A 25,195-nucleotide genomic window follows, 5' to 3' on the forward strand; every position below is an offset into this window, starting at 1 on the left:
GTCATTGAGCTTTTTAATGAAACAAAAATGGGAAAAATCAAGCCAAAATCAGCCATTCTTCTTCTCCATGCTGCCGAAATTATTTTGTAACCATAGCTATGGTTTTTAAGCTTTCCAAGCTCAATAGTAAGTGCTCCCAAGCCTCGTTTTTAATGTTCTTTGTATTTTTAAAATCTCGGTAACTTTCTCTTTCCATTTCTACCCATATTTCATGCTAAGGTTCATGTTTAAAAAATTTAACCATGCATGAGTCACTTGTATTTTGATGGATTATAGAGGAACATGAAATATGAATATATGTTAAACATTTTTTCCTAGGTGATTTTCATGAAAAACCCTTGTAGGGACCATTTTACAAAAGTTGTAAAATGTGTGGTAGAAGTGTGAAAATAATGGAAAATGAGGGCTACCATAGGAAGGAAAAGTGTTCGGCTAGGCTTGGGTAAGGTAGAAATTGTATGTGTTTATTATATGAGCTTAAGGACTAAATTATAAAAATATCAAAGGTTAGGGGCAAAACAGTCATTTGGACCGGGGGTGAGAATTAGAATTGTGATGTATAATGTGGGGTATTAATGATATAATTTTGTTGTTATAGACTCCGAGGAACAAATTCTGGAGGTCGATCGAGGTAAACGAAAGGGTTTGGAATAACCGAAACACAGCTCCGAAACAAATACAAGGTAAGTTCGGATAACTTAAAGTGAACCCCTAATATGCATATTTGTATGATTTATTAATGCATGATGATTTCATTTATTATTGGCATGAAATATCATAGAAATGCATATTTGATGGTAACATGTGAAAAATGTCTCGGTTGAGGTTGACAAAGGGAATTCGATGGTAACCTGTAATTACACATGATTTGAGGTCCTGCATGTGTTGCAGTAAGGATTTAGCCTGGACAGGTAATCTATTGATCTCAATTATGAAAATAATCTAGCTTGGACGGGTGTTCCCTTAATGATCGAGCCTCCCGAAGAATATGTGTGCATTATGGATTTAGCCCAGACGGGTAATCTGATCAGGGTCTGAATTTAGCCTGGACTGGTAATTCAAATCCAAGCTCATTAAGGGTGTATGTCTATAAGGGATTTAGCCTGGACTGGTAATCCCGACATCACCTTATGAGTTCATGATATGGGGAATTTAGCCTAGACTGGTAATCCTGCCATAAGATGTGAGGTTCGCGGGAGTGCATATATGTGAAATGATCGTTCGTAAGAATTGACGGATAATGGGTATTCCATCGAGATTTCCTAGAAACTTAATGGGATTAATATGATGTATGTCAATAATATGATGAATGATGAGCTTATCTACATAAATTACATGATGCTTTGTTATGTAACTAAATCGTTGATTGAGTGCATGTGATAGGGAATCATTTCATGATTGATGATTTCATGATTTAAATATGGATGTATGATAATTATTCGGTAAGTTTACTTTTCAATTATTCAAGCTTACTAAGCATGTAAATGCTTACCTCTCTCTTTTTCCCTATCTCATAGAGCTCGAGGACTCATAAGGACTGGAAGACGATTGGAGAGTCGATACACTATCAACTAGACAAGCTTTGGTATAAAGACATTTCTATTTTGTTCAATGGCATGTATAGGATTTTTTGAGTATTTTGTTATATGTGTCATTTGCTTTGCCAAATGAAGGCATGTAAAAATATGTTTATTTCTTTGTTTATGGCCATGAAAATTGGCTTAATTGAAGTAGGCTATGACCTACGAATCTATGCATGATTTTATTTACATGTGATGGGTTGTTACCAATTGGCAATGAGTCGCATGAACGAGCCAATTTCGAACGAATTAAAGTGACATGGGAACCCATAAACACTAAATGGGAAATAACCTTTCATGTATGAAACCAATGATATGAGGTTTCCATACAATAACGGTACGTTTGGTTCACTGTAATGGAATAGGGCTGTAATTGAATAGAGCTGTAACTGAATAGAGCTGTAATGGAATAGAGCTGTAATCAGTAATTCAACTATTTGGTTGAATGGAATGGAATAGAACTGTAATAAGATTCTTGTGTTTGGTTGAATGGAATGATGTTGTAATAGCATAAGGTAAAAAAACTAAAATGACCAGAATACCCTTAGCAGAATTTTTTTAGCTAGATGATTATTGTTATTGTTATTAAATAAGATTATTATTGAAAATAATTTAATAATAAACAATAAATAATTTAACCATATTTTAACATAATTATTATTAAATATAATTTAATAAAAAAATTTAATTTAATAGCATTCTTAATATAATTATTATTATATGAATTAAAAAATCAAAATATATAATGCTATAAAAATATATATAATCTACTTTATTATTTTTAAACTGTAATACATATTTAATGTGCTAAAATATCATTAGTGAAATAAATAATTTAATTATTCTACAATAAAAAACAAAATATTAGAAGTAATAAATAACTTGAGAATTTTATTTCACATCCAAACATAATATTCATATATTAACAAAAAGTTACAAGCCAAAAGTTTTAAGAACCAAGTCGATAGTCAAATTGATTTTACCACTAATTTATCAATGAATTAATTAAATAAATTATTAAAAATATATAAAAATAATATTTATAAAAACTAAAAACCGATTAACTAGTGTTTTTAACCTAATTCAACAATTTATACAAATACATAAGGCAACCAATTTGATGCCTTTTCCAACTTGATACCCAACCTAAGGCAAACAATTTGATGTCTTTTCTAACTTGATAGCCAACTAATTCCTGATTAAACCAACCAATAGCCAACTAATTCCTGATTAAACCAACCAATTTGATCAAATTCAAACATCCACGATTGACCAATTTGATCAAATCCAAATAGATTCATGAATTTATTTGATAATCAAACTCGAAAATAGTTGAAGGAAATAAAATCTCAAATCATTCTGGTTATTAATTATTGTAGACATGATCCAATGAACATCAAACAAGTCCCTTCTTCATCAATGAACTTTGTCTGCTGGGAATGAGGCAAAGCATTTATCACTTACAATTACTTGATAGAAGAGCATTAGCTTATTAAACAAAAAGATTCAGAAGCAATCATACTATAGTTGAATTTGAAGTTAAATACAGATTCTTTTAATAAAAGAGGAAGTGGATGAAAATTTTGCAAGGCTTAAGCTACCCTTTTTTTCTTCTTCTTTTAAAGTTATACTTGGGATAGGGTTCCCATCTTCCATAGTTAACAGAAATATTATTCCTTGTACCGAAATGGATTGGTTTAGTATTGTTATATGGCATCAACAACTTCATCACACTAACTTAAGAGTGTTAAAACATTAGATATAAAATAAAAAATTATTATTATAAATTTAAACTTACTATGAATGAAAAACATTTTCTTTACTGTTGTCACAAACAAATCATATAAATAACTAAATATTAGCAATTAAAATTAGTTTATTACTAACTCATATATTAAAACCTACCATTTTTAGTTAATTTGATTATGTTCATTTTTTTTTCTTTTTCAATGCACTTAGATTTAGGAATTATATCAAGAGATTATGATGAATATGCTCGTGTTTGTACTTGGTATGATTCAAAACTCATAACGACCAACGCAGGAGCCTGGTACAAACATCGCATTTACTCCATACTAGAACAACCAAGGATTTTACACAAGTTCTGCACTTCCTTGGTATGAAGAGGGAGGAGCCTGGTACAAAAATAGACTGTTTCCACCATAAAGAGGTGAAAGGAGACTGTAATAATAAAATAATTCCGACAAAAGAATGTTTCTTCTCCCTCTTCTCTCGGTATATGAAAATGGGATCCTAACCATTAGTTTTTATTCTCATGTGAATGATATTCTATTTTCACTATGACTTTAAATATCCCCCTTCTATTCTTCGGAAACCTTGAAAAAAATATATGATAAAATCAGGTTGTTTATACCATCCATTCGGGCATCTGTTTCAAACTCAGGATCTATGTAGAAGAAAACCTGCAAGAAAGTACAGGTTAGTTGACGATCTCCAACAAGTTTTGCCTTTTCAACAATAAAAAGACTTACAGGCATGTCAATCTGCTCTCCTGGAAGAAGACGCTGCTCCTCAAAGCAAAAGAATTGGATTTTATTGAAATAAATAGTAGCCTGAAGAGGAACACGAACAAGCAAGAAACCGAGTCAAAGTTTTAAGGCTTGTAATATGATAATGACAAACATTACCAGTAAGTTAATGTGTTCTAATGTAATCAATTTTTTGGCCCTAAAGGGTTTTTTGCTTCCACTTTCTAGCTTATCATCTCATAACAAGCTCATTGTATTTCACCTAATGTTTCTTTGGTCATCCAATTTGTAGAAAAGGATAATCAAACTATGTAAAATAAAAAATAAAAAATTAGAGGATAAAGAAAGCCAAGTATTGGTACAAACATATGAAAACAACTGTGTGGTTCGAAAGTGAGCTTTAACCTGCCTTACGGGCCCATCTTTAGGATTGGAATTCTATCTTAGATATTGGATATTTTAGGCCTCTCTTACATAAATATTATTTCCTTTTTTTCTTGCAAAAGGAAAATTAAAACAAGAGTTGATTGCAATAATTTTATCTCAAACTTGAAGATACCCTCATCAAGAAATATTCTGATTAAATTAACAGTTGTAATACTGACTCTTCCTGGCTAAGACCATTAGAAAAACAATATTGCAGATTCTCTTATTGTGACACCTAGAAGCCCCAATGGCAAACTATAAATATAAAATAATGATAACGGAAACCTTCAAACATGCTTTATAAGAGGTTAGGCATAGACTCATGCAGGTTCCACTGAAAAATTTTAGAAATAAATTTAGACACGGAGTGAGAAAGAGAAAAGGAAGTGTATGTCATGGAATCTATGACATGCACAAGAGGATAAATGAGTAGCAGAGCTCAGCAGAAAATTTCCTCAATCCAAACTAGAAATGTAGTAACAAGGATATGACAAAGAATAAATTATTTGAACAATAATATTGAAAGGAAGACTACTAAATCATGTACATAATTCAAGCCTAAACAGCACAAGTCAAACCTAAGCTAGCAATAAATGGTTAAAAAGCCTAACGGCTCACGTAACCAAATAACGTTTGAGAGGTTGACAAAAATCTAAACAAACACCAATAACTTAACTTTAGAACTAACAAATTTCAAAGATCCAAATTTCATAATGGAGCATGAGTAAGTATCAGCACCTTCATTGGGGTGACGTTATAAGTAGAGACACCAGTCATGTTTTGAACTTCGTTTTTCAGCAGTATAAAAAGCAAGAGCACTTTCTCCAGGCTTGACTCTCACCTAGCAGAAAAATAAAAAAAATAAGAAAATAATTGATAAAAGAAGCACTCTACAGTGCCCCAAAACAACAGAGAAGTTAAGAACCTCTCTTTGAGTTGGAACAAATTTCTAGGGCATTCCATCCACCACATCAGCATTGAATTGCACTACTATCTCCCTAAAAGGATAAGAGAAAATTTCTCAAACAAAGGCATAGAAGTACAAGAAAGATCATATCGTGATGCAAGTCTAACAGCTTCATAATAGAATCGTTAGAAATGCATGAATTGAATTGAACAAACTGGCTGATGTGAAATGATGAATGATACTAAAATTTACCACCTCATTCCTATTTGTTACCCTTTTGTAAAAAAGTTGCATCTATATATAAATAAAGAGTATAATCGGAAGGGAGTGATACCCTGCAATTTGTCTTATGACACCTTTTATGGTTTTACGTCATAAAACATCCAATTCCCTTCTTGTTTTGTTTCAGAAATAACATACTAAAACCATTATTGGTTTAAGTTGTTTCCCCATCATACTCAAATGTTTCTTGCAACAAACAAGTTTCAACGTTTTCCCATCATTTTTCTAATAAGAAGAATGGTAACCGGTTTCTCATTGAGGGAATGGCTTCATGCTCTAAAATACTTTAAAAACAATAATAATAATAAATAATCATGATTACAACTAACCAAAGAAACATATACATATCTAAGCAGAAAATGTCAAAAAGTAGAACTGAGAATGTTACAAGCAGAAGCAAACCACAGAACTAGGTTTAACACATAAAACAGTACAAAAACTAAGCATTGAAATAGAATCACAATAAAATTAACAGAAAGGACATTATGATGATAATCATGAAAAATATAGATGAAGATAAGCTCTTACATCCAAAGCCTAGAAAGCGCACATTGTTACTACTGTCCCATCTTTTTCATGCTGAGCAATCCTTTCTTCAACACTTTAAAGAAAACAAGTATATGTTCTGGTTGAAAACCAATAGAAAAAAGAAAAAAAAGAAAAGCCTGAAAATAGTAAAAGTAGAGAATAAAAAATAGCACAAATGCCAATAAATTTTCCATAGCATATATATATAGCAGACTAAAGGAAAAAAATAGTCTACCAGTTCCAAATTCAAAGGAGTAAAGCAGTGTTTCACATAAAAGAAACATATGATATGGTACCCACTATCAAACTAATCAAAAGTATCGACTAATTTACTCAAAAAGGACCAAATTTTGAGCATGAACGAGTCGAATAAAAGTAACCCATATCAGAACTAAGGATATAAAGCTTGAAATAAAATGATGAAATTAATAAAGAGAGTTTTATACCTTCGAAAGGGTATTAGCCAAAACTGAGGATGGAATCCCAAATTAGTATTTGTAGCGTCTTCTCCTCGGTTTTATCCTTGGGGCTTCTGGGAAAGTTGGAAGCTTGAAAGTGTGGGTAGCTGAAAGAAAGGAGCCGCTTTAGCCTTCACAGGAAGCTAGACGAGAGCAAAGGGAAAAATAAAACTAAACAATGGGGTTTGTCAAAGGGTTGGTCAGGATAGAAGCATGAAAAAGAGAGAGATGGTTAGAAGGAAATGGGAAGAGGAATGAAAAAAAGAAGATGATTCAGACGTGACAATGAAAAAGAGGAGAAGGTTCGAAGGAAATGGGGAGAATGAAAAAAAGAAGTTGCTTCAGACGTGAGAACGAAAAAGAGGGAGAAGGGTAAAGTTGAAACTCACACATGATGAATGGGTATTCCGTGGATAGAGTGCCAAATGGTAAACGTCAATTTTTCCTTGAATAAGGCTGTATAGAATAGGGCTGTAATAGCCTATTACAACCAACCAAACAATGGAATAGGGATGGGCTACTGAATTCACCTGTAATGGTTTAGCATCACAGCCAACTAAACATGCTGTAAGATTCATAAAAAATTTACAAATGCGTAGTCATGTTTTATTTCAAAAATTGATAACCATTAAGTATAGATCGTAGAAAGGGTGACCAAATGCTTGTAAGATAGCCTATTAGGGTCCACATGGTTAGACACACGGGTGTGTGTCTAGGCCATGCGTGACACACAGTTCCTTCCCATGGGTGTGGGCTATGGCCGTGTGTCCCTTGCACTTAAAATTTTATATCAATAGTGCAAACGAGTAGGCCACACGAGCGTGTGTCCCTGTCGTGTCTAAAAGCCAGTGTTGCCCAGGGGCAGACAGTACGGGCGTATGTTATGACAGTGTTGATAAGTCAGTGTTGCACACGGTCGAAGGGCATAGGCGTGTCCCAAATCACACGGGCATGTGTGACCACACGGATCACTCACATGGGTGTGTGATACTTCAAATTAGGGAAGTATTCCTAAGATACCCACAGTATGTCGAACACCTTGGTTTTGTCCCAACTACCTTAGGGTGTGTCTAGGGCCTCGTAGACCTATATAAAGGACGAGTTGTTCGTAGGTGAAAAGTTTTAAATTTGAAGTAAAACCAGTGACCCAAATTGGTATGTTTCAAAATGTAAAGTCCTGGTGATGCCTCGAACCCTATCCAGTGTCGGGTACGGGTGAAGGGTGTTACATTTAGTGGTATCAGAGCTACGGTTTAGTCGATTCTAGGACTACAGTAGAGAATATTAAGGTTTGCTATACATGCCATTATTTGAATATTGATAGTGTGACGTCTCCTAACTGTTCAAATTATTTTGAATATAGTAAATTTCTTTCAATCGAGCACAAGATGAGTCCGAGGGAGCTGAGAGCCATGCTCCAGCTTTCGTACAACGAGTTGTATCTAGTAGTAGTAGAAGGCTTATGTCTGAAGGCCGAGAAGAGGCTCGAGCTGCCTTCTTTGATATGATGGATGAATGGTTTGGGGATTATCTAAGAAATCGCCCCAACATACCAAGACCTCCCCCGCCCTCTAATCAACCTGATTATGATGTGCCGCAAGGTATGCTACCAGTTAGAATTGGTAAGGCCCCTGTAGATAAACTTAGAAAGTATGGGGCTGAGGAATTCAGAGCTAAAGTTGATGATGACGCTGAAAGAGCCAAGTTCTAGCTCGAGAATACTGCGCGAGTGCTAAATGATTTGACGTACACACCTAAGGAATGTTTGAAGTGTGCTGTGTCCCTTTTGAAGGACACTGCATACCATTGGCGGAAGACCGTATCCTCGGTAGTGCCGAAGGAAAATATTACTTGGGATTTCTTCTAAGCAGATTTCAGGAAGAAATACATTAGCCAGCTGTTTTTGGACTTGAAGCGAAAGGAGTTCCTGGAACTCAAACAAGGGAACAAGACTGTAGTGGAATATGAGAGAGAATTCATACGACTAAGTCAGTACGCAACTGAATTGGTCCAAACAGAATCAGAAATGTGTAAACGCTGTGAGGAAGGCCTGAATGAGGACATCAAGTTGTTGATTGGGATCTTGGAAATACGAGAATTTTCTGCATTGGCTGATCGAGCCAAGAAGGCTGAAGAACTTAATAATGAAAGAAAACAAGCTAAAAGAGAGGCTCGAGTTGCGAGCAAGAGGTCTAGCGGTAAAACACTCACGTTCTCCACGAAGAAAGCCAAGAGCCAGCATGAACACTTCACTTTGTCAGTGGGATATTCAGGTATTACGAGAAGCTCTAAATGATGAGGTCTAAAGTCTTCCTCCCCGATGGAAACTAGTATGGAGAGTGTAGATGTTCAAAAATCGAAGTGTAAGATTTGCAACAAATTTCATTTCGGAGAGTGCTGAATGAAGAGTGGCGCATGTTTTAGGTGTGGTTCTTTTGATCTCAGAGACTACCCAGAGTGAGCGAAAAAATAAATGGAAGTAGCCCCGAAGTCGAGTGCTCCCATCCCACGAGGTAGACCTCCGAGATACCCTGAGAGTGCTAGTGGCAGTCAAGTTGCTACTAAAGACGCAGCAAAATCAGAGGTTTGAGCCCCAGTAAGAACGTATGCAATACGTGCTCGAGAGGAAGCCTCTGCTCCTGATGTTTTTATGGGTACTTTCTCTCTTTTTTAATATAAGTGTTGTTGCTTTAATTGACTCGGGGTCGATCCATTCATATATTTGAGTGAGATTGGCGTCTAGTATGAACATACCTGTTGAGAGTACGGAAGATATTATTAGAGTGTCCAACCCACTAGGCAAGTCGATTCTAGTTGATAAAATCTGGAAGAATTGTCCTTTGACGATTTGAGGTCATTGTTTCCTGGCTAACCTTATGTTGTTACCATTTGATGAATTTGATATAATACTTGGTATGGATTGGTTAGCTCTGCATGCTGTAATTGTAAATTGTGGTAGTAAGTATATTTAATTGAAATGCCTGGATGGTGAGATTCTACGAGTCGATTCAAGAGAATTGGATTCACCGTCGGTTGTAATCACGACAATGGTTGCTCAGAGATATATGAGGAAAGGGTATGAAGCTTACCTTGCATTTGTATTGAACACTCAGGAAACAGAATTGAATACCGAGTCTGTGCTGATAGTGTGTGAGTATCCAGATGTGTTTCCGGAGGAATTACCCGGATTACCTCCTGAAAGGGAAATAGAATTTGGTATTGAGCTGGTGCCAGGGACAGCTCCTATTTCTATTGTTCCGTATGGCAGCAACTGTGCTGAAAGAGTTGAAAGCACAGTTACAAGAGTTGACGGATAAAGGATTTGCAAGGCCAAGTTTTTCACCTTTGGTTGCTCCCGTAGTATTTGTAAAGAAGAAAGATGGTTCGATGAGGCTATGTATAGATTATCGGTAACTAAACAAGGTAACTATCAAGAATAAGTATCCTTTACCAAGGATAGATGACTTGTTTGACCAGTTGAGAGGATCCACCGTGTTCTCTAAGATAGACTGGAGTCCGGCCATTTTCAGATAAGTTTGTTATTGTGTTCATTGACGACATCTTGATTTATTCCAAAGATGAGTCAAAACATGCAAAGCATTTGAGAATTGTATTGCAGACTCTACGGGAAAAGAAGTTGTATGCTATGTTTAGAAAAAGTGAGTTTTAGCTTCAGGAAGTTGGATTTTTGGGTCATATTACTTCGGGTGAAGGCATCCGAGTCGATCCAAGTAAGATTTCTGCTATCATCGAATGGAAACCACCTAAGAATGTAACCGAGGTTAGGAGTTTTTTGGGCTTAGCCGGTTACTATCGGAGGCTTGTGAAAGGATTTTCTATGATAGCGACTCTAATGATGAAGTTACTACAGAAAGACGTTAAGTTTGAATGGACAAAGAAGTGTCAGCAAAGTTTTGTGAAGTTACTACAGAAAGCTCCTGTTTTAGTATTACCGGAACTGGGAAAAGATTTTGTGGTCTATAGTGATGCATCCTTGAATGGACTGGGTTGTGTGCTTATGGAAGATGGTAAAGTGATAGCCTACGCTTTACGACAGTTGAAACCACACGAGAAGAACTATCCGACACATGATCTAAAGCTCGCCACCATTGTTTTTGCCTTAAAGATTTGGAGATATTATTTGTATGGTGAAACTTGCCGCATTTTCACAAACCACAAGAGTTTGAAATACTTGATTACTCAGAAAGAATTAAATTTGAGACAAAGGAGATGGTTAGAATTAATTAAGGACTATGATCTAATTATTAACTATCATTGGGAAAGGCGAATGTGGTCGCCAATGCGTTGAGCAGAAAATCCCTGTTTGCTTTGAGAGCCATGGATCCTCGCTTGACATTGATTGATGATGGCTCAGCCTTGACCGAGCTGGAGGCTAGGCCGACATTTCTGCAGGAAATTCATGATGCTCAGTTTAATGATGACTGCTTGCAAGTAAAAAGGGCTCAATTTGAGTCAGGTGTTGAATCAGACTTCCGAATTGGTCCTGATGGATGTTTGATGTTAGAAATAGGGTTTGTGTACCCAAAGACAATGAACTTATTCGAAAAATTTTGCAAGAAGCTCACAACAGTCGTTTGTCTATTCACCCGGGAAGTACTAAGATGTACAACGATTTGAAGAAAATGTATTGGTGGAACGACATGAAAAGAGATGTTTCTGAATTTGTATCGAAATGCCTTGTATGTCAGCAAGTTAAAGCTGAACATCAAGTGCCTTCAAGTTTGCTACAACCTGTGATGATCCCCGAATGGAAGTGGGATACAGTTACTATGGATTTCATGACAGGATTGCCATTGACTCTGAAGAAGAAAGATGCGGTATGGGTTGTAGTGGATAAGTTGACGAAGTCGGCTCATTTCATTCCAGTGAGGGCAGATTACTCCCTCGATAGATTGGCCGACTTGTACATTTCTGATATTGTAAGATTACATGGGGTACCACTGTCGATTATTTCAGACAGAGACTCGAGGTTCACTTCAAGATTCTGGAAGAAGTTACAAGAAGCCTTAGGTACAAAGTTGAGTTTTAACATAGCTTTTCACCCTCAGACTGATGGTCAGTCTGAGCGGATGATTCAGATTCTTGAGGATATGTTGCGTTGTTGCATCTTCGAATTTCAGGGCAGCTAGGAAAAATACTTGCCATTGGTAGAATTTGCCTACAACAATAGTTTTCAAACAAGTTTGAAGATGGCGCCTTATGAAGCCTTATATGGCAGGAAGTGTCGAATTCCATTGTACTGGACGAAACTTAAAGAAAATCAGATTCTTGGAGTTGATTTGATTAAAGAAACTGAAGAGAAAGTTAAAGTGATACGAGACTATTTAATAGTGGCATCGGATAGGCAAAAGTCGTATGCTAATCTGAAAAGAAAGGAAATTGAGTTTCAAGTTGGAGATAGAGTATTCTTGAAAGTGTCTCCATGGAAAAAGGTGATGAGATTTGGCCAGAAAGGCAAACTGAGTCCGTGATTTATAGGACCGTATGAGATCATTGAAAAAGTTAGACCGTTAGCCTATCGCTTAGCATTGCCGCCTGAACTGGAAAGGATTCACGATGTGTTTCATGTATCTTTGTTAAGGCGATACTGATCAGACCCCTCTCATGTGATTTCACCGACTGAGATTGAAATTCAACCGGACATGACTTATGGAGAGGAACCGGTTAAGATATTGGCTCGTGAAGTTAAACAGTTGAGAAATAAAGGCGTGGCTCTAGTAAAAGTTTTATGGCATCGACATGGTGTGGAAGAAACTACATGGGAGCCGGAAGAAACCATGAGAAGGCAATATCTGAACCTGTTTACTGGTAAGACTTTCGAGGATGAAAGTCTCTAAGGGGGGAAGAAATGTAACATCCCAAAATAGTACCTAGTCAGAATTGTGGTTTCGGGGCCACAAATCTAAAATCAAAATATTTATTTTATTATTATGAGGCCTAGAATATGAGTATATGCATGTGTTAAAGTTTCATGAAGAAATTCTTTAAGTAAGGCGTTCAATTGGAAATTAGGGACTAAATTGAATAAATTGCAAAACATGAATTCTAGAAGCAATTTGTATGAAATTGCTTTGGGTTATGAATTAGAAGGTCTTGGAGAGTAATTTTCCCAATTTCTAAATTTTTGGACAAAAATGGGCTTGCATGGATGAAATTTTAAAGAAATGGCATGAGGGCATTTTGGTCTTTTGGCTTTTTAATGAAATAAAATGGGAAAAATCAAGCCAAAATGAGCCATTCTTCTTCTCCATGCTTCCAAAATTCTCTTGTCACCATAGCTAGGATTTTCAAGCTTTCTAAGCTCAGTAGTAAGTGCTCTCAAGCCTCGTTTTTAATGTTCTTTGTATTTTTGAAATCCCGGTAGCTTGCTCTCTCCATTTCTACCCATATTTCACGCTAAGGTTAATGTTTAAAAATTTACCCATGCATGATTCACTTGTATTTTGATGGATTATGGAGGAACATGAAATATGAATATGTGTTAAACATCTTTTCTTAGGTGATTTTCATGAAAAACCCTTGTAGGGACCATTTTGCAAAAGTTGTAAAATGTGTGGTAGAAGTGTGAAAAAAATGAAAAATGAGGGCTACCATAGGAAGGAAAAGTGTTCGGCTAGGCTTGGGTAAAGTAGAAATTGTATGTGTTTCATTATACGAGCTTAATGACTAAATCGTAAAAATATCAAAGGTTAGGAGCAAAACAGTCATTTGGACCGGGGGTGAGAATTAGATTGTGATGTATAATGTGGGGTATTAATGATATAATTTTGTTATTATAGACCTCGAGGAACAAATTCTGGAGGTCGATCGAGGTAAACGAAAGGTTTTGGAATAACCGAAACACAGCTTCGAAACAAATACCAGGTAAGTTCGGATAACTTAAAGTAAACCCCTAATATGCATATTTGTATGATTTATTAATGCATGATGATTTCATTTATTATTGGCATGAAATATCATAGAAATGCATATTTGATGGTAACATGTGAAAAATGTATCGGTTAAGGTCGACAAAGGGAATTCGATGGTAACCCGTAATTACACGAGATTTGAGATCCTGCATGTGTTGCAGTAAGGATTTAGCTCGGATGGGTAATTTATTGATCTCAATTATAAAAAGGATCTAGCCCGGACGGGTGTCCCTTGAATGATCGAGCCTCCCGAAGAATATGTGTGCATTATGGATTTAGCCCGGACGGGTAGTCCGATCAAGGTCTGAATTTAGCCTGGACTGGTAATTCAGATCTGAGCTCAGTAATGGTGTATGTCTATAAGGGATTTAGCCTGGACTGGTAATCCCGACATCACCTTATGAATTCATGATATGGGGAATTTAGCCTGGGCTGGTAATCCTGCCATAAGATGAGAGGTTCGCGGGAGTGCATATATGTGAAATGATCATTCGTAAGAATTGACGGATAATGGGTATTCCTTCAAGATTTCCTAGAAACTCAACGGGATTAATATGATGTATGTCAATAAGATGATGAATTATGAGCTCATCTACATAAATTACATGATGCTTTGTTATGTGACTAACTTGTTGATTGGGTGCATGTGATAGGGAATCATTTCATGATAGATGATTTTATGAGTGAGGATTTCATGATTAAAATATGGATGTATGATAATTATTCGGTAAGTTTACTTTCTGGTTATTCGAGCTTACTAAGCATGTAAATGCTTACCTCTCTCTTTTTCCCTATCTCACAGAGCTCAAGGACTCATAAGGACTGGAAGACGATTGGAAAGTTGACACACTATCAACTAGACAAGCTTTGGTATAAAGACATTTCTATTTTGTTCAATGGAATGTATAGGATTTTTTTTAGTATTTTGTTATATGTGTAATTTGCTTTGCCAAATGAAGACATGTAAAAATATGTTTATTTCTTTGTTTATGGCCATGAAAATTGGCTTAATTGAAGTAGGTTATGACCTACGAATCTATGCATGATTTTGTTTACATGTGATGGGTTGTTACCAATTGGCAATGAGTTGCATGAACGAGCCAATTCCGGACGAATTAAAGTGACATGGGAACCCATAAACACTAAATTGGAAATAATCTTTCATGTATGAAACCAATGATATGAGGTTTCCATACAATAAGATTCATCAAATATTTACAAACGCGTAGTCATGTTTTATTTCAAAAATTGATGACCATTAAGTATAGATGGTAGAAAGGGTGACCAAAGGCTTGTAAGATAGCCTATTAGGGTCCACATGGTTAGACACACGGGCGTGTGTCTAGGCCGTGCGTGACACACGGTTCCTTCCCATGGGTGTGGGATATGGCCGTGTGTCCCCTGCACTTAAAATTTTATATCAATAATGCACACGAGTAGGCCACACGGGCGTGTGTCCCTACCATGTCTAAAAGACAGTGTTGCCCACAGGCAAGTAGCATAGGCGTGTGCTAGGACCATGTTGATAAGTCAGTGTTGCATACGGCCGAAGGGCATGGGCGTGTCCCAAATCACACGGGCATGTGTGACCACACGGCCCACTCACATGGGCGTGTGATACTTCAAATTAGGAAAGTATTCCTAAGATACCCAGGGTATGTTGAACACCCTGGTTTTGTCCCGAACTACCTTAGGGTGTGTCTAGGGCCTTGTTGACCTATATAAAGGACGAATTGTTTGTAGGTGAAAAGTTTTTAATTTGAAGTAAAATCGGTGACCTAAATTGGTACGTTTCAAAATGTAAAGCCCCGGTGATGCCTCAAACCCTATCCCGGTGTCGAGTACGGGTGAAGGGTGTTACAACCTAAGCAGAAATAACAAAAATATTATCAATTTGCTCATGAAAAGATTTGAACACATGACCATACGATAAACTAACACCCTACAACTAAACCAACAATCTCATATGTGACAAGTTCAACGAAAATAATTTTTAAGCCAAATAATCAGGAATATGGTTAGGAGCAAAAATAACTTAATTTTCCCAAAAAAAATTTGAACCCATGACCTCAAGCACACATTTAAGGCCCTTATCCACTAAAGCAAACACTTAATTATGATAGAATTTAACATATCAGAAATTCAAATTTTTGGGGCGTTACAAGAAATGTCTGCGGAAGTGGGTATTTCTGTAAAAATTGCGACAAGCACAATGAAAACAAGGGACAGCAAAGTTGTTTATGCAGTTTAGTTTTCCTATATCTATAAAGCCTAGATGAATCCACTATCCTTGAAGCAAATACAAGTGATTCTAGTTCTAACATAACTTAATGAAAAATCTTTACTTTTGTATCTCAAAGACTAGATCTCCCACTACTAAATTCTTCCCTTGAAAACTTAGCTTGTAAAACCAATCACAAACAGGTTTTACAATATATATGCGCTTTCACAAGTACCAAAACCTTACTTAAATAGATAAATGCTCTCAACCAATCACTTTAATAACCTATACAAGTCTCTCAATTATATAAAGTTTTCTAGACTTGAAAACATAATGAAAATCAATTACAATCCCTTCTAAATAGTAGTTATATTAGCTAAATATAATATAATACTTAATAACCAAAGTAAAATGGACTATTGGAAAATAAGTCTTGAAGTTTCAATCCAGTCCAACTTCTTTCATCCAAAGGATTCGACATATACAATTCAGTCTTTTAAATATGTTTCTTCATATGAATTAATCTTCATTGATGAGCTTGAATCATTCTACGATATCAGGACAACTCAATAATTTGGTTCAATAAACTGTCAATATTCCAAATATTGCAAGTTATTATTTTGTCATAATGGTAAAGGAAGTGGGTATGTGACAGCCTGATTTAGGGCCAAAACGGAACAGTGGTTTTGAAACCACGAATTCAACGCTGAAAAAAATTATTTTGATTTGGTTTTAGTGTTTATATTATGATTGCATAATTGTGTGAAAATTTCGTTGCGAAATTTTATTGATTGGGTGTTTAATTTGACGTTTAGGACTAAATTGAAATAGGTGAAAAATGTGTGTGTTCTAGTTCATAAAGTACTTGATTGAAATGGGGGTTTTAAGTAGAGGTCCTTAAATGACAATTAGACCAGTATACTTTATATGGACAAAAATTTGGACATGGACGGAATTTTTAGAAAGTTTAGTAGTAAGGGCATTTTGGTCATTTGTATATTAAATGAAATAAAATGGGAAAATAACACAAAAATGTATTCATCTTCATTCAAGCTTGGCCGAAACTTACATGTTCTCCATAGCTAGGGTTTTTCCAAGCTTTCAAGCTTAATAATCAAGAAAGGCGTGGAATCAACCTCGAACGGGGGAAGGAAAAGATTTTGGACTAAATTGCAAAATTCTCATATTTTGCACCAAGGTAAGTTTGTATGTAAATAATACATTAAGTTCATTTACATTCTTATATTTCAGCCTATTATATATATTTTAGCTGATTTTGAAGCATAAATCGACTATTGAAAGAATAGAAGTAAGTAATAGAGAGAGAAATCCCGGTTGAACATTCGGAAAGATTGAATAATATAGATGGAATGTAGCTAGGTCACATGTATGGTACTAAGTGCACATCATGTGTACAAGAGAGCTACGAGATACTATGTAGTGCTAGGTCACATTTGTGATACGGGATGTATCCCATGTAGACAAGAGAGCTACGGGAGAGATAAAAGTAGCAAGCTCGCATGTGTGATCCCAAGTGAAGGACACCATGTAGACAAGAGAGCTACGAGATAAATTGGCTAGGTCACATGGGTAGTACTAAGTGTTCACCATGTGTACAAGAGAGCCGAATTATATGATATATGATGGGTGGAGCTGTGTGCTGAAACCACCAAGTATCGAGAATTGATCCGAAGTGTTCAACATGATGATTTTATGTTGACATTGTAATCATGGACCTATACTTGTGATGTATGAAATGTGGTAAAAATGAATTGTGATATGTATGCTAAATGAGGTTAATACAAAGAAAGTGTGAAAGAGTGAATTTGCAATAATACTGTTTTTGATAATTGCAGTGACGTGAATTTGAAAAATCACCAAAAATAGTAGGAATTTAATTAGAGGCTGAATGAGATATTACATTAAAGCTTAATGAGTCTATTCTCATGTAAGAAAACATAGCAAGTAAAGGAACTCTATATTTTGATATATTTATATTTGTGTGTGACTTGTTCAGAATGACTATGTGATCCCCTGTTCTGAATTTGATAAATCATTAAAAATTGTAAAAAAATAATTAAGAAATATAGTTTATATTACTAGATTCCTTATTGAGTCTAGTTTTAAATGAAACAAATTTCATGGCTATTTGACTTTTGTACTGGGAGAAAATCAATTCGTAGTGAACAGAGGTCAGATCCGTCGAGCTGTATAACAGGGGAAACTTTAACTAATAAACTGTACTAGTTGGCTGGAAAAAAATTCTAGAAAAATTTTAGTGAGAAGTAATATGAGTCTAGTTTTAGGAAAATTTTATGGATTTGAATTTTGAGTTTTGTAACTTGACTTATGATTTATTTAGTGAACATGACGCAAGAGAGACAGCTTGATCAAAGTGGAGTAAATATTGAAATTAAAAGTAGATACACTTGAGTTATTGTGTAGACATATTAGATTCTTTAATTATTATTTATATACTTACTTACTGAGCTATAAGCTTACTTTCTTTTCTCTCTTTTGTCTTATAGTGTCGTCCAACTTGTGCAGGATTTAAGGCTCGTTGAAGATCTGCCCGCACTGTCAATACTTTTGGGTATTTGAACTAAACATTTTGAATTATGGCATGTATAGTAGGCTTCGTTATTTGGTTACGTGTCATAATTGCCTAGGTTTAAAATATTGGTTACATTATTTGACCAATTATTTTGTACAAAGCCATTGAAGTTGGCTAATATTGTTCAAGACATATGTTATAATGATACATTATCTATTTGGATGACATATTTCTATTTCGGTTTTGTTTAATGGTATGTGTTATGATCTGGTAATACCTCGTACCCTGTTTTAGTGTTGAACACTGGTAAGGGGCGTTACAGGGTACTTCCCTTAACACATTGCAACAGTTTCAAATATTTCATCAAACACATTGAATCTATTAATATAAAAAGTAAAACAATATGCTAATAACTCAAAAATTATGAACTCCTTCCTTGGCTTAGGCTGTACTAAAATTGGGGCTTCAGTCAATCGTGTTTTCAGCTTTTCAAAACTCTGCTGACATTTATCAGTCCATTCAAACTTAACATTCTTTTGCAGCAACTTAGTCATAGGAATTTAATTAGAGGCTGAATGAGATATTACATTAAAGCTTAATGAGTCTATTCTCATGTAAGAGAAACAGAGCAAGTAAAGGAACTCTATATTTTGAGATATTTATATTTGTGTGTGACTTGTTCAGAATGACTATGTGATCCCCTATTTGGACTTTGATAAATCATTAAAAACTATAAAAAAATAATTAAGAAATATAGTTTATATTACTAGATTCCTTATTGAGTATAGTTTTAAATGAAACAAATTTCATGGATATTTGAAGTTTGTACTGGGAGAAAATCAATTCGTAGTGAACAGAGGTCAGATCCGTCAAGCTGTATAACAGGGAAAACTTTAACTAATACACTGTACTAATTGGTTGGACCAAAAATTCTAGAAAACATTTAGTAAGAAGTAATATGAGTCTAGTTTCAGGAAAATTTTACGGATTTGAATTTCGAGTTTTGTAACTCGAGTTATGATTTATTTAGTGAACATGACGCAGGATAGACAGCTTGATCAAAGTGGAGTAAATATTGAAATTAAAAGTAGATACACTTGAGTTATTGTGTAAACATATTAGATTCTTTAATTATTATTTATATACTTACTTACTAAGCTATAATCTTACTTTCTTTTCTCTCTTTTGTCTTATAGTGTCGTCCAGCTTGTGCAGGATTTAAGGATCGTTGAAATCTGCCCGCACTATCAATACATTTGGGTATTTGAACTAAACATTTTGAATTATGGCATGTATAGTAGGCTTCGTTATTTTGTTACGTGTCATAATTGCCTAGGTTTAAAATATTGGTTACATTATTTGACCAATTATTTTGTACAAAGCCATTGAAGTTTGCTAATATTGTTCAAGACATATGTTATAATGATACATTATCCATTTGGATGACATATTTCTATTTCGGTTTTGTTTAATGGTATGTGTTATGATCTGGTAATACTTCGTACCCTGTTTCTGTGTTGAACACGGGTAAGAGGCGTTACAGGGTACTTCCCTTAACACATTGCAACAATTTCAAATATTTCATCAAACACATTGAAATACACAAATACCCATATGTATTAATATAAAAAGTAAAACAATATGCTAATAACTTTGATATAAGGCGAAGCAAGAATAGTTTGGCAAGAGCATGGTTGTGTGTGGTTTGATTCAGTTTTTTTTTTTTTGAGATTTTTTAAGTCATATGTGATAATATATTTTGATTCAATTCTTGATGTTTTCATATTATTTTGGGTTTAAATTTTTAGATTTTATTTGATAAAACGAGCTTTCTTTTATAGCTTCTGAACATTGTTTGACAAAATTTCAAATTCTTTCCATAAATATTTTTTAAAAACTAATTAATTAAATAAAAAATAATCAATAACTTTTAAAAATGTTTTTATATTTTATATTTTTAATTATTGTAAATATAAAATATCTATTTTTACCTTATATAAAATTTAAATTAATTACAAATTAATAGATCAAATTCGATTGATTTTATAATTTGTGAATGAAACTCATGTAAAATACCAAATTTGAGATCGATTTTTGGGATTGTCAAAATAATAATAATAATAAGTAAAATTTTCTGAATTAGGCTAGAGTGTTGACAATAGTAAATCCAAAATGTTTCTGGGTTGTTAGTGGAGATCTATTGTTGGTTTGGGTGCCCATTAATTTTATGTGGCAAGTAGTTGACATGTGTAGGCGACTTGACAATAGATGTATGTGAGCATTTGGATCCTTGGGCCTTTATCCTATGTGAGAGGGATTTAACACCTTATATGGTGTTGACTGTTGAAGCATTTCATCGGTTTTAATAATTGGGGTTGGAATTGTTCATAATATTTTTTTAATTTGCAGCACTATCTGATGTTTTTATTAAGACTCTCTTCGTAGCATCTTGTGTTTGAAACAAGAATGAAGTGGTCCTTTTCCAACATTAAATTACAATGCAACACTTTCCCTCCCTTATAAATACGCCTCTAATTTTATTAAAATAATTAATTTTGTCTTTTCAATCATCAAACTTAGTATACACGTAGATTGCTAGGTAGATGACATGTCATCATTTAATTATTATTTTTAATAATTTTAATAATTTTTAAAATTTTAAATTTTAAAAAAGTTAATTAAATGATGACATGTTATTTACGTAGCAATCCACTTGCATATCACGTTAATAAAATTAAAAAAAAATATTAAAATTTTTACCCGTTTTAAGATAATTTAACAAAAAATATAAATTTAACAGATTGGAAATTTAAATGGAATGTGATAATGGTTTTTTTATAAAGTATATACCTTCTGAATATTTAATTGTTTAAGTCCATCAAGCACTGCCCAATCACGAAAAGAGAAGAAGGAAAAAAAATTATTAAAACATAATAGTTTTAACTTACAATCAATTCATTAATCGAAAAGTTAATAAATTTATTAATAATAAATGAATACATGATTGAATAATTATTTTACAAGGAAGATGTTTAGAATGAGATTTTAGGGCAGTGAATTCTTTGATATACCCTTGTAATAGTTTGAAATTAAAAATAAAAAACAAATCACTCTAGTCTAGAAATGAATTTATTGAGCTTGTATTACCAACACCAGTTCTCTCTTATCTTTCTCTCTCAATTTCCTCATTTCTCTCACCGATAATCTTATTCTCCCCACTCCATTTTTTATTGTTTACCATCACCCATGTAATTGTTTCTTACTTTTTCTTTTCAAGAAGCTCAACCTCTTCATTTTACCATCTTCTTCTTTCGTTCTTTCTCTCTCCGAAAAATTCAAGTCTCCATCACCCTTTACAGATATTCAAGAATAAATCTACAAAAGAAAAAGATGGAGAAGTTCTATGTTATTTTCCAGGAGAAGAAATGTAGCACTTACCACTCATGGAAGGACTGTGCATCTCTGGTTATTGGAGTTAAGGGGAACATGTACAAGTCATTCAAATATGAGAGTGATGTAGTTAAAGCCTTGAAGAGGTTTGAAAACTCTATTCTTATACTTCTTTCCTCCTTTATGCAGAATCCCACATGTCAAGAACATGGTACTCGAGTTCTATGCTAATCTTTAAAAGACAATAACTGATAATTATGATGAATACTATTGATAAAACGTAATTTATACATATTTTTACCCCATGCCTAACGCATTTATGGATGGTTTCTCCTTAGATTTGGTGAATTCGATGCTCCTAATCCTTTAATGTCATGTTTTATACTTATGAGAGCATAGGAGAGTAAAAAGAGCGAGAAATGGGCCGAAAAGGGAGAAAATGGACCAACATGGGAAAACAACATGGCCTGGACTTCCTCACACAGGTGTGTCACACGGCCTTGTCAAATTGGCAGGATTGAAGCACGACTTACACGGGTAGATCACACGCCCGTGCCCATTTAACAGCCTTGACCACGGCCTTCAGTAATCGCACATGGACGTGTCCTTCCGAACCTAAGTTTAGTCCAATTCGGAAAAGGCCACTTTTGAGGGCTTTTAGGCATTCCAAAGCCTATAAATACACCCTAAAGGAGGAGGAAAAAGGGGACGCACAGGAGGAAGCAAGGAATTGCTCAAGGAAAGCCGATTGATCCATCTCAGAAGCCGGATTCACCATTAAGACTTAAGATCTCCCTTCAGATTCCCTCAGGAGTTTTGGGTTTTCTTATGTTTTATTATTTTTATCTTTTGAGATGTGTTCTTTCATTAGTATGAACTAAAACCCTAAATACCTAAGGGGAATGAAACCTAAGACGGATCTTGTTATTATTATCTGAATTGTATGATAAATATTTGACTTGTTCTTAATTATGTGTTCTTAATTCTTGTTTTGATATTTCAGGATATTGATTCAAGTTAAGCTCTTATTCAGAAGAGGAATAGACCCTGTATAAGAGTAAAATTTGTCATAATTAAGCAGAATTGATTGTGCGCCTAGAGATAGGGTGACAAGATTTTGCCGGATTAGGGTGAAACCTAATAAGGGGATCTATAGATTGAGTTAATGCAACCCTAGGGCATTAATCAGAAAGAGATTTCAATTATTCAATTTAGGGTTAGATGTTGTTAGTCTCGAGAGAGATAATAATATAACTTAGGGATCTCTACAGAACAAGTTGAATGAATAAATCGTCCAATTAAGAGTCAAATAACAAGTGAAGTCTAGGTGGATTTTTCCTTAGGTATTGTCTTAATCAATCGAATTTTCCAAAAAGTATTTTCCCCAAATTTCTTTTCTGTCATTTCTTAGTTTAATTAATTAGTTAGATAAACAAAACCTTTTATTTTTTTAGGCTAGATAATAAAAAGAAAGTTGATACGAGTACTTTTAGTTCCTTTGGGTTCGATAATCCGGTCTTGCTAAAGCTATACTACTATTCGATAGGTACACTTGACTTCATCGTGATAATAGTTAGTTTCAAGAACGATTTATTATAAATATTTAAAACCTATAACGAATATCACGTATCAAGTTTTTGGCGCCGTTTCCAGGGAACTAAGATATTAGGAAAACTCGATTTTTATTACTTTAGCCAGTTTACTTTTATTGCAATTTAAAATTTTATTTTCTTCTCTAATTCTTCATTTATTTCTTTCTCACAGGTTTTTCTAGTTTATGACCAGAAGAAACCCATCAGGACCACTACTTTTTGACGGTGAGATCGACCACACAGTTCGTAGAAACCAGAGAGAAATAAGGCGAAGCCTAAGATACACAGAGTACGAGCAAGAGGACGATACTTCAACCACAACCGATGAGATAACTGAAAACCAAGAAAATCTGCTACCTCCTCCGATTGCTGCTGATCCAGTAAATCAGAATCCTGCTCTACGCACTATGTATGATTATGCTAAACCTAATTTAATAGGAACTGAGTCAAGTATAGTTAGACCAACTATTGCTGCAAATAGTTTTGAACTGAAACCTAACACAATTCAAATGATACAACTATTTGTTCAGTTTGATGGTCTGCAAGACGAGGATCCCAACGCTCACTTGGCAAATTTCCTAGAATTTTGCAATACCTTTAAAATTAATGGTGTTTCTGATGGCACCATTTTCCTTCAGTTGTTTCGCTTTTCGTTAAGGAATAAGGCTAAACAATGGTTGAACTCGTTACCACGAGGGTCAATCACTACTTGGGAATAAATGACTGAAAAGTTTTTATTAAAATATTTTCCACCGGCTAAAACAACCAAATTACGTAATGATATCTCTTCTTTTGTGCAGATGGATTTAGAAACACTCTACGATGCATGGGAGAGATACAAACATCTTTTGAGAAGGTGCCCTCACCATGGGTTACTGCTTTGGGTACAAGTTCAAACATTCCATAATGGCCTGAATCCATCGACTTGGGAGATGATTGATGCAGCCACCTAAGGAACTATCAATAATAAGACACCTAAGGCGGCTTACGAATTCATTGAGGAGATGTAATTGAATAACTATCAGTGGCAAGTTATGAGAACAAAATCGACGAAAGCAGCCAGTGTTTTCAACCTTGACGCGGTTACTATGCTATCTAGCCGAGTAGAACTCTTAAATAAAAAGATTGACGGTTTGTGTGGTTCTACTAAGGTACATCCAGTGATGAGGTGCGATTCGAATGGAGGAGGAGCATGCACAGAATATCAACCCTTCAACCCTAGTATCGAGGAGGAACAAGTCCAATATATGGGTAACAATAACTCTAGATCCCCAAATAACCCATATAGTAACACTTATAATGTAGGTTAGAGGAACCATCCCAATTTCTCGTAGGGTGGTCAAGAAAATTAAAGGCCACAATATTCTCCAGGTTTTCAACAACCACCTTACCAGCAAGAAAAGAAGTCGAACCTTGAGGAGATGCTAACCAAATTCATCTCGGTGTTAGAAACTCGTTTTTAGAATACTGAGGCAACACTTAAAAATCAACAAGCATCAATCAAGGGGCTCAAAACTCAGATTGGATAGCTCGCTAAGTTAGTTTCCGAACGACCACAAGGTAGCCTGCCAAGCAACACTAAATCTAACCCAATTGAGCAACTCAACGCGATTGCCATTCAAGATGAGGAAGGGTTAGCTGCAAAACCAAGGCCAGAAACGGTGGTAAGCAAAGGTAAGTATGAGGTAGGCCAAAATGACCCAAAGCAGGGATTACAGAATATAAACCTCGTGTGCCATGCTCCAATGCGTTAAGGAAATACCGCTCAAATGAACAATTTGGTAAATTCCTTAAACTTCTAAAGAAACTACATATTAACTACTGTTTATTGAAGCT

At 34.9% G+C, this 25,195-nt stretch overlaps 1 long non-coding RNA gene and 1 other non-coding gene across 2 annotated transcripts; both read right to left on the bottom strand.

Annotated features, from left to right (window-relative positions):
• Positions 1-3,583: 3,583 nt before the first annotated feature.
• LOC107962317 (uncharacterized) lies at positions 3,584-5,155 on the bottom strand. The gene is made up of 2 exons (XR_005928540.1): positions 4,073-5,155; positions 3,584-4,003 (listed from the first exon to the last, which is right to left on the bottom strand). It is a non-coding gene; the product is annotated as an uncharacterized lncRNA (long non-coding RNA).
• An 18,971-nt stretch (positions 5,156-24,126) lies between these two features.
• On the bottom strand, positions 24,127-24,233 carry LOC121231035 (small nucleolar RNA R71). Its single transcript, XR_005929104.1, has one exon. It is a non-coding gene; the product is annotated as a small nucleolar RNA R71 (small nucleolar RNA).
• Between the last annotated feature and the right edge of the window lie 962 nt (positions 24,234-25,195).

The sequence above is a fragment of the Gossypium hirsutum genome, chromosome A06, assembly GCF_007990345.1.
Source record: "Gossypium hirsutum isolate 1008001.06 chromosome A06, Gossypium_hirsutum_v2.1, whole genome shotgun sequence".
Lineage (NCBI taxonomy): Eukaryota > Viridiplantae > Streptophyta > Magnoliopsida > Malvales > Malvaceae > Gossypium > Gossypium hirsutum.